Here is a 16235-nt window from a genome sequence, read left to right as displayed (position 1 = left end):
AATTTGAACGAGTATTTCTACTCTGTGTGTGTGTGTGTGTGTGTGTGTGTGTGTGTGTGTGTGTGTGTGTGTGTGTGTGTGTGTGTGTGTGTGTGTGTGTGTGTGTGTGTGTGTGTGTGTGTGTGTGTGTGTGTGTGTGTGTGTGTGTGTGGGTGCCAACAGGCAACATCAGGGAAATATAATTGAATTGTGGGACGACCACCATTTTTATCACGTTAATTTTTCCCCATAGTGTAAGCTTCAATTTTTCCCGTTTGTCCAGATTAATTTAAATTTTTTGGGAGGACAGGTTCCATATTTGTCAGCATTATTTCATCCAAATTTAGATTTAGTTGGATACACAAACAATTCTTACCTGAAGGTATTTATTTGAAACTGAATGCAGTGACCTAACTGGAGTGTGTTTGATAAAAGCATAGCCTCTGATTTGTGCTCATTTATTTCATAACCTGACAATTTAGAATAAGAGTCAATACAGTCAAGTAATACCGATAAAGAGCCGGCAGGATCTGCTATCACTGCTAAAATATCATCAGCATACATAAGCATCTTGTTCTCCCTCCCCCCCCTATATGCACACCTTTCATTCATACATCAGCGCTAATTGCTGAGGCCAGTAGCTCAAGCATGATTGTACACAGCAGTGGGGAAAGAGCACAGCCCTGTCTAGAGAGACAGAAAAGAATTGATAGCATCCCATTCGTGAGAACAGCTGCTTTTATAATAGAGTAATTTAATCCAGTTACAGAAGCCAGGGTCCCAATCTGAATTTTGTAAGCCTCTAACCTAACGAACCTCCACTCCACCCGGTCGATAGCCTTCTCTGCATCAAGCGAGAAGGCCGCAACCTCTGTAGGGTTACAGCGATTCACATATGTGAGATGCATACATTTGCTCATGTTATCAGCTGAGGACCTGTTTTTAATGAAGCCCACTTGGTCACCATTTATGATGCCGGGTGATACTTTCTCTAAACGTGTCACTTTGTGCCGTAAACCTTTTGGTTCACTGACCGTGGCGTGGGCTCCTGACCAGCTGGGTTGGGGCGGTCCACTGTGGCTGGGGCCCCCTTAGTTGCAGGCTGTGGCTCCTCTCGATGTTGTCGGCCCACTAGGATGGTGTTTTCTCTCCTAACTCATCAGTGCCCGGCCATTCTTACATCAGTTTTTTATATTTTGATAGGGGCAGTTGGGGTTGGTGGTGTGTGTGTCTGTGTGTGTCTGTGTGTGTCTGTGTGTGTCTGTGTGTGCATCCGTGCTTTCGCTCGTGCGGTCGCGTGTTTGTGGTCATGTGCACGTGTATGTGTGTGTCTTTATATTTCTTTTTATAATATGTGAAGCACTTTGTGCTACAACTTTTTATGAAAAGTGCTATGTAAATAAAGTTTGATTTGATTTGATTGGTCAAGATCTTATTATTCACCGCAAGCAAGCTTACAGGTCTGACATTTGATGGATCTGATGTGTCTCTATCTTTTTTAGGAACAAGGGAAATTAAGGCATCATTAAATGTTGAGTGCCCATTTGAAATGCTTCTAAATTCCAAAATATCTACATTTCTTGTAAAGTTCAACTGAGAAGCCATCCAGACCTGGTGACTTACTGGTTTTAATGGATTGATTAGTAGCTCTAATCTCTTCCTCTGTTCTCGGAGCATCCAGTTTTTGCTCACTAGAAACAGTTGGCCGGTTAAGACCTGAGAGAAATGTTTTCACTTCCTCTACATCAGGTCTACAGGTGGATGTATAGAGATCTTTGTAAAATGTTTCAAAAACCTCATTAATTAAAAAGAACCCAATTTAGAAATATGAAGCTGATCTTAGAGTACAATAACAAAAAAACTAATACAATTTAGGTTTAAAATGCAAATTGGTATTTTGCTCTATATGAATCAAATATAGAGATTGATTGCAAGAAACTGTTCTGTTTATCGCTCTTTCTCAGCAGCTTATCCACCTTTTTGCAACCACCGTTAATCTGAGTGGTCTCGCACACCACAGTTTCTGTAGTGGTGAGGCTCATGTGTGCATTACTCACAGGGTAAAGATCCTGTGCGCTGTGGATCTTCTTTAAGAACAGACGACCTGCTGTTTGCCGAAGCCACGAGGAGATCAGCTGATCCAGGCACTGCCGGATTCTGCTGTTTTCTGTGGTTGAACACTAAGTAGCTGATAACGGCATATACATTGACTGGCGAACAGTTGATGCATTCTGCATCATCTGTGTACTGTTTAAGCCTACAGGGATAACCTCAGAGTGTCTCAGCGTTGCAGAATGAAAGCCGGCAGCTTCCCACAGCCCTGCGCTCATTAGATTAGTGTCAACTAATGTGTTTGAGGAGCAAACAGCCAGATCTGCTCTCTCTTGTAGGTGCTGTGTGTCTTTCAGGGTGTAGTCCTGTTCTGCAAAGAAAGAGACAGGAATCCTGAAAGGCTTCATCATTTAATATTTTATGATGCAGTCTAAAATGCAGGCCACAAGCTTTTAACTGCCAGTTCTAATATATAAAGATCACACGGTGAGACTGATCTGAAGTACATGAAGCCTTTAGGGTTTAGGTATACCATCAACATCCTTTCATATAGGCTCTTCCTGCTATGTCGGTCAGTTAAGTTTATAACGCAGCAATGATTATTATTTTATGTGAAGACTTCCTTCCTCAATAGAAGGAAATGCCCTGGAAGAGAAGGCTGAACCTCTGATATCAACTCCAATAAGCAGCAGCAGTCAATGAGGATTCTTATATAGTTCTATGTGTCTACTTATACTTGTCTCTGTTCCTATGGGCGTTTCTCACTTATGTTACTTGTCATGTGCCCCTGAGCATCAATTACAGCTTGACAATGACGTCTCCTGCTGTTCATCTGTGGACTTATTGTCTGCTGAGGAGTCCCACACTTCTTGACAGGCGGTCCTCAGGTCATTGAGGTTCTGGGTTCAGAGTTGCGAGCGTGTACACGGTAACTTAGCTGATCCCAGAGGTTTTCTATGGGATTCAGGTCTGGAGAAAGTGCAGGGCTCTCCTTTTGAGGTACTACAGTCTCCTCTTCCTCGATGATGTCATCTCGATGAGCTGGAGCAATGTCATACACGAAGGTGAAATGAGGCCTGTGTAGTTCATGCAGGGACAAATGACTGGATGAATGATGTTGTTCAGGTAGTAAGGGAGTGTCACTGTACCATTCACAAAGTGTAGGACAGTTCTGTATTTACCAGAGACACCTGCCCACTGTAACACCGCCATCGCCAAAGGCTCCTCTGGGGACAACAGTGCATGCATATCGCTCTCCTTGAGGTCTCCAACAGATTGTTAAGTCATCATTTTGCTCAACATGAATGGACTTTCATCAGAGAACAGCACTGAGCCCCCCCCATCCAGTGTAAATGCTCCCGGGTCCATCTAGACGACGTCTGTACCTGGTGGTGTGGTCAGGTCCTCTTTCACGCAGACCACGCTGATGTAAACCATTTCCAATTGTCTGATGTCACACTTGATGCCTTTCACCTTCTTTATAAGCGCCTGGAGTTGAGTGACATCCACCATCTTGTTCCACAGGGCTCTGTGTACAATGAAGCGGTCATCAGTCTTGGATGCGGACAAAGGACGCCCAAGGCAAAGCAGGGAGTTTCTTGGGGTCCCAGGCCATTAGGGGGCCTCCAAGGGTTGGTGAACTTTCACTTTTCGATAAGTTTTTTTTTTTGTTTCAAATCATTTGTAAATGGGTTTAATGCTTGACATGGGGACTCCTTGGGAATTTTAGCCTAGGACTCAATCACACTCTGGAATTGCCAAGGCTGTCATCACTGCCAAAGGGCGTGTAACCAAATATTAAAAGAGGTGCTGCACATTTGTTTTGTTTGTTTGTTGTTATTCTGTTTCTTCTTTGAAATTCCAATATATACGTTGAAAAAAGCATTTTCTTTCTTAAATTAGTTTGGACCTCCAAATAAAAGCTCCTGATGGTATCAATTTGGTACATTTCCATCTATATCTGAAGATATTTTGAAGGTTTGTGCAAAAAACGAAGGGAAGCCAATCATGGTGACTCAGGTTAACGGGTTGGAGCTTCAGCACTCTCCGGCAGTGCTCGGCTCTCTCTGGCAGTGCTCGGCTCTCTCCGGCAGTCCTCGGCTCTTTCCGTGCAGCTGCAGAGAATGACGTCACAGTAGGTTAAAAAAACAGTCGTCCCTCGGAGCTGCCCCTCATCCTTCGTCGTCGATTCCACTGGACTAACACCACTTCGTAAGCTTGTTGGAAAAACATCGAGGTACGAGCATTTTATTTTTCCAACCACAAGTTTGTGTGACTACCGATGCGATGCATCAGGTAGACGGAGATTTTCAGTTTATAACATTTGGTATCCGTTCTGTGCCTTCTGTCCTGTGCGCGGATGGACCCATTACCCTGGTGGCCAGAATCAACTAACTGCAAGGTTTCCAATTGTTTGAATGACATTTGCAATACAACCGGTAAAATAATGCAAACATCCACAGATAAAGTGTTTAAGTTCGCAGGAGAAGGCGGCCTGGGAGAGAGATATTATCTCCATGTTAGCATTAGCCAGGAGCCACCCTAAGCAGATGACGTTAGCTTTAGCTCGCATTGGTCCGGACAAACTTCATTAAAGATTGTTTTTTCACAATCGCACACATTTGGGTCACGATAGCTTGCGATCATCGCGGGTTGCTGCCGTACGTCGTGATATTTAGTTTGCAGCGATGATTGTTGATGTGGTGTTTGGAGGTACAGTCAGCTAGCCGGCCTGTTACTTTTCCAGCTGAATGAGAAGAACAAACAAATTCATTCACCGATGCAGAGCTGCACTTATTAATCCTCTGACTTGGTGATCTGGGTGGAAAAAAACGAAACGCAGGTCGATTGAAGCATTTGCTGGGCTCCATTTGCTGGTCGGTGACCGTGAGGGAGCCGCCCAGCCCCGGACGAGGAGCCTCTGGCCCCAGTGTGTCCCCAGTGTGTCTCCAGCTGTCACACCTTCCTACATGTCCCATATCTCCCACCAGGGCTTGGCCACTGCTAATCATTTACACATGCACTCCGCTGGACACGCAGTCATTTCCTCCACATACTGTCTATTTGGAGTCACAGTTGTCAAAGGGTAGGGCAAGGGTTACTCATCAGCCTGCGATTTAGTACAGACACAGTAACAGGGACAAAGGACAGTCAACACGGGGACAAAGGACAGTTAACACAGAGATAATATGCAGTTTGTAGTGACTGTCCGCTCAGCTGGTTCTGTCATGGTGCTGCGAAGTTCCTCACATACCAGCAGCCTCTCCTCAGCAGTTCTTTAGTTGGCAACACGTTAGAGATCAGGCATAACAAGAATGAATGAAATAACATAACTCTGAAGAATCACCACAGGAACTATGTAGTTTAAACTTAAGGCCCAAAATTAACATCTGAATATTTTTTTCTCAAAATGGTGATATATGATATAAACACAATTTTATTTTTTCCTCTATAAGGTTTTACCACAAAGTCACTAACAGACTGCAACACAGACACTTTTATTAACAATCCACTGCACAAAATAAACCTGTGAATGCTCTAAAATAGTTAGAAAGAAACTGTGGCATGCATTAAAAAAACTAACAAAAAACGACTTTGTAGGGTTTAAACCCAGTCTGTCCAACTCATTTTAGTTCAGGGAGAAGCAAGATGGCGTCTAACCAGTGAACAGCATAATAATAAACAAATGTAAATGTTTTTTTTTGTGCAAATAAATAGAATACATACAAGAAAATATAGTATCTTTAAAAAAAAAGTGCAATTTCAACATTATGTCAATTTTAAATGATGTTTCTGTGTGCAACATACAGTGAAATGCTGCTTTCAAAACTCTTGCAACTGGAAATACAACAATTAAAATTATGTTGCCTTTATTGTCAATGTACATGGAATACAAAGAAATTCTGTTGGTCAGCTCTGACAGTAGCAGCATGACAGTCATAAAAGCATAGAAATGACTTGACTGTCTGCCTTTCCCCCACGGATTAATAGAGTATTAATAAAGTATTTCTATTTGCACAGTCATCTCACAGGCCGAACTGGACCTTCTCGCTATTATTAATTTATATATATAATTAAAGCATGCTTAATCGTCACCCATGTGTGTTCACTTGTCTCCCTGATTATTCAAAATGTTTTTCTGAGGCAGATCTGAGCAAAATGACAGAAAACATTAAGAACACGCTCTTTCCCATCAGAGGTGCTCGGCTCCGGAGATGCTGGAATTAATCCCACTCAAAGTTTTGGTTGAAACATGTTTTTTGCTCAACGTCGGATGTTGTGAAACCATCAGTTCCTCCTCTTGAACGTTTACGTTGTCTTTGTCCGTTACTATGTTGTGTCTGTCTGCAAACTGGCAGCAGGGAGCGGCACGGCCCTACCTATCTTCAAATGTCATTTAAGAGCAACATGGAACATTGAGAATTGACAATTATAGTGATAAGACTTTTTCCCATGGCGCCCAGCCCCAGTTACCAGTATAATCTAGGTAGTGATGAGCTGACAGGGTGCTGCTGTGGGCCTGATGCATCACAGGGAAAGTGGGACACCACCACTTCAGACAGCCCAGATATGTGCATTTGCAATCATGTCATGTTACAGTCAATAGTTGATGTATATCTGTGTATCACAGCATCCTAAAAGATTATTCTTACAATCGCAGCCTGCAGAACTACGTCCAGTTCCAGCCTACAACTACGCAAGTGTGATTCGGGGGCGCAGGGATATTTCCCATCATTCAGTTCCAGATTGGATGCACTTCACTTAGAGGCTCAAGCTTGTGTTTGTAATGCAAACCCATCAGAACATTAAGTGCTGCATTACTGTGGCTGTAGTGATGTTCGAGGGTGGGGCCATTCATTCATGCATGTTCAGCTCTTTTGTCAATAACACCCCTCTTCGCTTTGCTGTATCGTATCCGTTTAGATTTGCCATTTCTGATTTGTTCACTGACGATGTGTCGGTAAGAGTAGTCGAGTAGCAGCAATGAGCTGGCGACACATTACTGCGAGCAAATTAGCATTAGCATCGAATCCATACTGTGGATGTAAATTTGTATAAACATGCATACCGCTAAAAAACACAATCAAGGCACATGTTTCTCATACCTTTCACAGTATTTATGACCAGGTAGCATTGTTAACGAGAGCGGGCACTCGATAGAGCTCAGACAACCTCTTTTTTTTTTCTTTTTTCTTTTTTTTAAAGCACCTCAGTTCCACATTTCCAGCTCTTCTAGGTCTCAAACAATCAGTTAACACCATGGTTGTCTTTTTTTTTGTGTGTGTGACCATCACCAGCCCTCCCTGAAGGTACAAGATCGCACTGTATTGAGTCACTACCTTCTGTGGGCTGGGGAGGGCAGTGTCATATCACAGTGGGGGGTGTGATTTTAAATTGAGGTAGCGAGAGCCCGTGTGCTTTACCACTTTCAAGCAGCAGAACCCCCAAGGCCGGCTCCTCCCCCCCAAAGCCCATTGTTACTTAAGTGTATTTAAAAACTGTAGGCGGTGCAAGACCAGATGAGGAGCCCACCGACCTCTAATAGCCATATTTCTGAGCAAATGGATCAGCGTCTTGACCCAAATGGAAAATGGAAGCGCTGCTTTCAGGGTTTTCTAAGTTAACTCAGCCAGAAGACCTCAAGTGTCACACTCATTTCAGTTCAGGGGACACAAAGTGTGATCTGAATGCTGCCAAGCCAGGAAAACATACCAAAAGAACCAGTTTATTAAACAAATCAAAAATCTGAAAAAAGGTCAATCTGAAATTCTCGTCATCAAAAATGTCATTTGGCCAGCAGGAAACTAGCTCGGGTTTACTACTGCATTATTACAGACGTTCCTGCACTTTCCCATCCAGTTTGACCTTCTCTGGTGGGCCGTGTGTTTAACACCCTTACTATAGAAAGGCTGTAGCCTGTTCACTTACAGTTATTCGGATTGGATCCTTTTTGAATGAGAGCCCAGATTTTCCCATTCACATGAACGCTGAGTAATCAGATTGATTTTGCACCCGTCTGTGGATCAATCCCATAGTAATCCATCTTTACCCAAAGTTTTGAAAATTATTACTAAGCTCAACTAAAGAAAGTTTCTTCTTGTTCAGAAACGGATCAGGAAAAGTCCATCCTAATTTTGAGAGCAGCATTATTGTCAATCGATAGATGTTATTCTCGGAACATGACATGCACAGTAAGCATCATTTGACCATGTGGAGACCCGATCAGAACCAGTGGACTCATGAACCAAACCTTTTGTTTGAAAAGAAACGTCTTTATAAATCAATCACATCAGAATATTTGATATTAACGCAACTGATCTTTGCTGTCTGAACATCTTTCCAGTTATTTGGACACACTTTATTAAATGCACGTTGATCCTCTATTGAATGGACCATTCAATCATTGCTTTCTATTTGTCCCCTCATTCTGTCTACTCATTGATTATTAATCACCGTCATGTCCACGTTTACTAAACCCAAACTCAAGGTAACCACCCTGCTGCGTGCTTGTGTTGCCTTTTTAAAAGAGAAGATTCCAGAGGAATGGTGACGTTGCTTTGCTGAGTAAAGGGCTTTGAGGGAGGGAGGGAGGGAGGGAGGGAGGGAGCCACAGAGCAGAGAGAGACGCAATGCTGGGCTACGTCTTGGCTGGCTGCTTCATACAGCCCAGTCACTGCAGGTACACTGCGTCTGTCTGTGCTGCGGACTGGATCTTTACTTCCTCTCAGACTGTGCGGGAGTGGACTTTGGTCCACCCTTCCACAGATGTAGCCGTCTGATCCAGCCAGAAACAAGAGGGGCAGAGGATCCTGAATCCAAACCTCAGATGTGTGTATGCCTTTACTTTGCCAGGTTCTCATCCTTTCTGATTGGAATGTGTCACTAGGATTGGTTAAGGGCAGCAGAATGTTTGTTTTGAATTTCTGTTGGCCTCGGTTCATCCTCTCATAGCCCCAGTACGAGACGTCATCCTATTTTTCCTGCATGTCTTTTAATGCCGTTGAATTTGTTTGCATGAAAGTGCGAGCTGACCTCAGAAACTCTTAGTCATTCTGACAAATGAGTATTGTTTGTTAGTTAACTACAGCAATGGTGCACCAAGCTTGTCCCAGACAAACAAACTATATGTTGTTGTTTTTTTTAATATTGATTAATTTGCAAAAAAACATTATAAGGTAACTTCATTTGGTTCATGCTCTGTTGTGGACATTCCTTGTTAGTTTCTACGTCACGTACAGTCTCGTCATGATGGGATTTCGTTTTGAAATAGTGAACGGACTCGATTAAAAAAAAAAAAAATCATATTATAAGCTTTGGAATTTATAAAGCTCAGTATTGTGGATGATTAAATGTAGTGTAAATAGAGCAGTCGTAAGAACCTTGGCGTTAGCTGGTGGCGACATGTTGGCATTGAGCTGGTACAAAGACTTGAATTTCTTGGTGATCCATGAGTTCTTTGTTCATATTTTGCACACAGTCGTGCTCTTAACCACAGGTTTTAAACTGAAACTTCCCTCTATTATATCCTCCTTTTATCTGTTAGCTGCGATGTTACGTGAGCTATGTTAGCGTAGATTCTTTCCACACTGACGCTCCGCCGCCTCTGTGTCGTTGCTGGAAAGAGGAGCAGAAATTGTCTTCAAACTGCAAATGGTTCCTGGGGGCTGTAACCATGTGGGAACAAAACAACAGCCTCGTTGCTAACTCCATCACATCCTCCAGCTCGGCTCTGTCCCTCCAATCGGCTCTCGCCACACCCCAGCTCCCTCACACACTCCCCCTCCAGGCCCTCTGGACCCAATACCAAATCAATGGAAACAACATTCCCTTTCACTTAATGAGAGGTTCTAACTCTGAACACACTGAAAACAGTGTTTTCCGGATGTAATATTTAACATTAACGTGTTAAAGTTGCAGCCCTGCTCTATTCTCCATCCTATCCATCGCCACAGGGAAACACTATGTTCTGTTATTTCCTACAAATTCCTTTCAGCTTTCACCTTGTGAGCATGCTTTTGGTGTGACGTATTTATAATGCGTAGTTTACCATAGTAACTGAATGACCTCACTCTCTGGTGTTTGTTGAGGGACAGTGCATTCAAACTGCAAAAAAAAAACTGCAGTGTTTAGTCGCATCGGATCGCAGCTAAAGTGAGCTCATTTGTCTTTAGCACATAGGGTTTGGCCTCGGTTCTTAAATCTGGGACTACACCCTCTTTAAAGCTTTTGAGTTTGTGTGAGTACTCAGTATTCCTACGAATATGCCTCTCTTGAATCAGCCCAAACTATTAAATCTTTGAGGGCTCTTTTGGATGGGGGTAGAATTTTAACCCTGCATCTGCAGGAAATGATGCTTTGACTGCTGTCGGAGCATCCATTTTCAGAATTCCTCCAACATGCAGGCAATTTTTTGAAATGGACTGACTTGATAAGTGCTACCGTGCATCCACCCACACACTCATGTTTTATCAGCGCTGCTCTCTCAGCAACAAGAGGCAGTATGGATGCTTCTAAAAATATATTCTGCTGGAAGTCTGATTGGAGGAGATAATGATAAATGCATACATACATACATACATACATACATACATACATACATACATACATACATATATAAATGAACAAAGATACAAATTAGTAAACCAAGTGTTTTGCAGTTAACAATCCCGGGACTCTTTGACTCTTTTTACTACAGATGTGATGTTTGAATCTGGTGTCATGGAGGGTTTCATTTGTCTGCTGGAAAAAGTCATGTTGAAGTATCAGGAGACATTGACAGATGTGTCCTCTCCTTATCTGCACAGGGTTGAAACTAGTGTGCCAGTGGCAGATATGATCTTTCAGTTAGTTTTTCATGAAAAATTGTGTCTATTAATCCTTCTTTTACAAATTAGTGTCAAGCTGATGGGTGGAATGTGGAACGTGGAAATGATCCAATGTCTGTTTACATTTTACAAACATACCACAGTCAGTAGTTAGACGTGCTTTGCAGTTTTGTCCCTGTAAGAGTGGAAAACTGGACTTTGGAAGGATGCAGACTTTGACAGTCACATCCGTTCAAAGCTCCCCACCTGGCATTAAATATTAAATGTGGCAGGAAGAGAAGGTGCTGGTTTTGCATGACTGCAAGCCTCCAACTGAAGAGAAGTTAACAGTTCAACTGCTGATAGCTGCGTTTGTGGGCGTTAGCAGTGAGAGCAGAATCCTCCCCCTCAGAGGAGACGAAGGACGGCTGTTATCTCCTGATACAGGATGGAAGTTCAGGGTATCAGCAGGCTCAGCGAGCGTCTGCTGCCTGCTTTGACGCCAACGCTGTCACGTGCTTTTTAATAATCCCCCGTGATCATAATCAGACATCATACTGAACCAAAAATCCATCGTCCCTGTTCTTCGCAGCATATAAGGTAACCAGGCCTCTTTAAATGCTGCTTATTTGAAGTTGTTAGGATGTCACATGGTTCTTTTTTTTTTTTTTTTTTTTTGCTGCGTCATTGCATTTTTGTGACTGATAACCTTGAATGGCACCGAGTTACTTTCATGCCGGTGAGGAGGTGGTGTCAGTGTTACTACCATAGAAGATCATAACCAGTGTGTAGCTAATCATCTGCTAACATAAAGATTTTCACACCTTCATTTAGTTTGTTTTGCTTTCACAATGCACTTTGGAGAGCGGGCCAAACCGCCTGGACAACGTCACGCAATTACAACAGGTGCTGGTTTGTGGGCGCTGTCACATGAAACGAACACTGACCAGAGAGGAAGAAAAGCATGACCAAGAAGAAACCAGGCTTATCGATTGGTCCAGGCCAAACTTAGAAATTACCCCCCTTGTGGCTAGTGGCTAAAGGTCAGAGCGTACTTGCCGCATTGCATGTCCGCAGACTGCTCAAACTCGTGTGTGGAGCACAGATGCGAACACAATTGTATTCATACTACATTTTCAGGTCCCTGTTGGTGCGCATTCTATAACGTAAAGTAACAATCCTGAAAATATTTCCACTTCTGATGGCCGGTGCACTCCTCCTTTTCTAAAGTTGTTTATATTTCCCTCCTGGAGTTCCGAGCCGTCCGGCTCTTTATGTTCTTTTAAATTGTGGTTGTAATCGCACAAGTGCACAGTAGCAATAGTAACCGCAAAATATAGTCTTCAGACCATATATCTAGGCTTGTCACGATAACAAATTTTGCTGGACGATAAATTGTCCAAGAAAATTATTGCGATAAACGATAACATTGCCATTTTGATACCATTTTTACACTAATATATTAATAATGGTATAATAATGCAAGTATACCCCTTTTAAAGATAAACTTTTATTTCTTAAGAATATTTAAAATTGGAATTGTATTATGAAAAAAGACATTGTAAATAGCCAAAATAAATAAAACAACCTCTCTCTCTCTCTCCCCCCTCATCTCTCCCTCTCGTCCTCACGGGGCTCTCATGCTGCACTCAGGTGTGCCAGGTGCCCCGCCTCCCCACACAAGAGTGATCGACAGGCAGTGTTGGGGAAGTTCAGTTTCTACATGAACTAGTTCAAAGTTCAGTTCACAAATTTTAATATGAACTAGTTCAGTTCATAGTTCTAAATTTAAAGTTCCAAAAATGAACTAGTTCATCATTCTTTTTTTTTTTCATTATGTTGCTGCGAGCTTTGGAGTTACGTGATGCACCTGAACGCATCACCCACGTATCAGCAGCATGGAGCTTGTCTGCCGCACGGCTCGAAGCATGTAAAAAAACAACAAAAAAGTATCGGCTTGTCGTCCGGAAAGTACGGTAACCATACGAAGATGAAGTATTAATGGTGGAGACGGAGTCTGAGGTGGTGCTGCTGTCTTCTATTTGTTTTTGTCGTGATGCTTCACATTTTGATGATGTATGCGGCGATGCGACTCTGGTGGCTGCTGTTGCCAGATTGGCTGTTTTCCCCCTACATGTTAAGGCCCGTTTACACGCTCACAGTGGCGTCTTTGGTAAATGAAAAATTATCGAGCCTGGCAAACTTATTGAGCTCATTTTTAATTATTGTGCAATAAATTGATTTATTGATTATCACGACAGGCCTACATAGATCAATGAGCACCTTTCTTACTAGTTCTCCTCACTGCTCTATGTCTGCAGATGAGACATTTTCCCATTTATTTCTTCTGCATCTGCTGTTAGCTTTGTTTGTTCACTCCCCACAATGCATTGCAATCTACGTCACAGCCTCTTGCTCTGTCTGCTGAAAGGTCCACTGATAGTTCTTGCCACGTTCACACTGTGAACAGGACCTCAGTTCACTTGCAAGTGAACCAACACCTACATTTTCAAGAGGACCAGAGTTCACCTCTTTGGTCTGGAACAGAGTCTGGGGAGCGTTCAGACCTGACCAAAGGAAGCAGACTTTTTTGAAGAAGCACTTTAGAGCTGTTGAAAAGCATTCTCAATAGACAGTTGTTTTGTCACTAGTGTTACCTTTACTTGAGTCCTCGACTGTCAGAAAGCATTACATCTGGGTGCTGACGCTGGAGATGCATGCTCGAATTGCTCGTGTTTCTTTTTATGAATGGGACATGTTTCAGGCAACACTTGGGGACAGTGAAATTTCTGTTAAATGCTTTCACCGCAGTCTGCCTCACGTGAACATAGTGCGCATGTTTCAGTGTGCTCATCCTCCCACACTGTGTGCGCACCGCAACAGCTGTAGTGACTCTGATGTAGAAGTCGGCGTGTGCGTGCGTGCATGTTTGGATAATGAGTCCAGTGAAATCCCTGACATGATTTCATCCCCTGACATGATTTCATCTCAATGTGAATGAGGGCAAGTTAGGAAGAGGAGGGGGGACAATATGCCGAAAGCCACTTTTTTTTTTTTTTTTTTTTTTTGGATTGATGCTAGTAATCAGCTTACTACACACACACACACACACACACACACTCTCTCTCTGTCCGACTGTGTTGTGTGTCTCGGAGCACAGTCTTCTGGCTGTGGCTGAATGCGGCTGCCCTGCTGACTCCACTAATCCACCCCCATTCAGAGCCGGCGAGCAGCAGAATACTGTCTCCATCCATCCTCTGCTTTTTGTTCAACTGTCTGCAGCATCAACACAAATCCACAGTCATTCACAACGAGGCCACATGGCCTGCAGGTCAGCCTCTGTGTTGGGGCCGCCTTGGTTCGGTTTCAGTGGATCAATACGTGGTTTCCTCTGGCTTTTTGTGCGTTTTATGGGTGTGGTCAGTCATAGAAACAATGAATACGATCACATTGCTGCCACAATAACTCACAGTTTAATACAATCTAATAGAGAGATGTCAAAGTCATTTTAGTCCCGATGCATATTCATCTTTTACTTAAAAAAATGCTGCTACTACACATACGCACCACGGCCATGGTAAATAGTGACGTATTGGTGCGGGTAGATAGACGATATAACCGTATTGTTGAAATGTGCTCAAAACATGCAAAAAGTGCTTATACAGATTCAAATCATTTAGCCAAGTTTACTTGGGGGGGGGGGGGGGGGGACAAAAAATTTAAAGACAATGTAATTTCTGTTGGCAGAAACATTCAAATACAAATGTGTATTTAAGATGGAACCTTATGACCTGAAGAGGTAACTACACTTTTCAAATTGTAGATAAGAACCAAGAATACTTTTCTTTACATCTTTTGCAGACAGGTTGACTATCATCAATTAGATTCTCCTCAGTATCCTGAAAAAATCCCAAATACGTTCAGATTTCAGATTTTGTCCTTTTCGTGGAGGAAAAATCTCCGGAGCGTTGCAGGCGCGCAGTCCTTCTGCCATGTTTTCAAGTTCTGAACATTGTAATCTGTGCATGTGCGCCTGCATCTGAGATGGCGCTGCTGCCTCTCCAAGGAAATGAGCAGTACCGCGATTTTTCAAAGTGTGGTAACCAAACAGGGATTTAATGATAATTAAAAGTTGAAACACTCATTGTGAGGAATTTCACCTCCGTTTATCATTGTAATGGTGATCGCTAGATCCCTAGTGGCCCCACATACTAACTACATGCTAACTATGTTTTCAGATTCCTGCCACTTCTGTGGAAACGGACGTCGTTTTCAAAATGTTGACATGTAAACAAAAAACCACTAAAATGAAAATGCAAAACTGATGCGTTTTCACTTGAAAAGTAAACAAGATCTTAGTGCAGGTTAGTGATGTCAGTCGGGGCTGTTTCAGTAATGTTTCTGCACATTGCTGCAATGCACTGCAGTGTTATTATTATTATTATTATTATTATTATTAGAAGATAAAGATTCCAAACCTATGGGAGAGTTTTAGGGCCACTGAAGAAAAAAAAAATCGGAGGCTAAAAAAGAAATAATCTTCATGTGCTTCAGAAAAAGTCGAAAATCAAAGTCGAGATTTTTTTTTTTCACAGCGGAATAAAAAGTCCGTCCATCCACATGCCAGCGCGTGTGACTGCTTCCTCAAAATTTATATCAGGCGGTTTAATGAAGTGGTGAAAAGATGCTTCAGGATAGAATGTAGCTCATAAACATTATGCAGTTATCATCAGTATCAGGACTAGAAGAGACAGAGCAGCCTGCTGCCTTGCTCCGTCGTGGAAGTTCGTCGAATACGAAGGACAAAAACACGGATCCCGGGCTGCTTATTTAAATGTTCTTATTAATCAAGGAAATCCTGTGTAAAATCACATGTCCATAAGCAGTAAGCAACCCGATATAGTCACAATTAAGTGATTTAATGTGAATTCACATCTAAGAGCAAATGATGAGGGATGGATAGACGTCTCTCCGTGGGGAAAAAATAATCTCGACTTTCATGTTCGACTTTTTCTGAAATGCATGAAGGTTTTTTTGTTTTTTTAGCCTCCGGAATTTTTTTTTTCTTTAGTGGCCCTAAAACTCCTCCGTACAAACCAGCAGTTGAACAGATGAAGTTGTCTTTGAAATGTTTACACCCCCAAGGTCGCCTCGATTGGACCCTTTTAGGCCAGATTTGGTCTGCAGGTCTCTTGTTTGACACCTCGAGTAGCTCTTTTCTTTCATTATTTAGTGATATTGGATGTTGAGCAGACTGCGCTGCCTGTCTGTGCCTCCATTGCTCACCCAGACCTTTGATGGAAGACTGTAAAAGAGTTTGCAGCCCCCCGGCTGTTGGAGCCACAGAGACCCCGAGTATTCAGAGAGGCTGACTGTACTGATCTCATTGTGTAGTGAAGC

At 42.6% G+C, this 16235-nt stretch overlaps 1 protein-coding gene across 5 annotated transcripts in view; it reads left to right on the top strand.

Annotated features, from left to right (window-relative positions):
- The first annotated feature begins 4162 nt into the window (after nucleotides 1-4162).
- The window catches only part of sptan1 (spectrin alpha, non-erythrocytic 1), a 52013-nt gene continuing 39940 nt past the window's right edge, over nucleotides 4163-16235 (top strand). For all 5 annotated transcript variants that reach the window (XM_080477735.1, XM_080477734.1, XM_080477733.1 and 2 more), the window contains exon 1: nucleotides 4163-4267. The gene's annotated coding sequence lies outside the window, so the exon portion shown is untranslated. The remainder of the gene's footprint in view (nucleotides 4268-16235) is intronic.

Source organism: Lipophrys pholis, assembly GCF_963383615.2.
Source record: "Lipophrys pholis genome assembly, chromosome: 12".
Taxonomy (NCBI): Eukaryota; Metazoa; Chordata; class Actinopteri; order Blenniiformes; family Blenniidae; genus Lipophrys; species Lipophrys pholis.
This window is presented reverse-complemented; position numbering and strand designations above follow the sequence as displayed.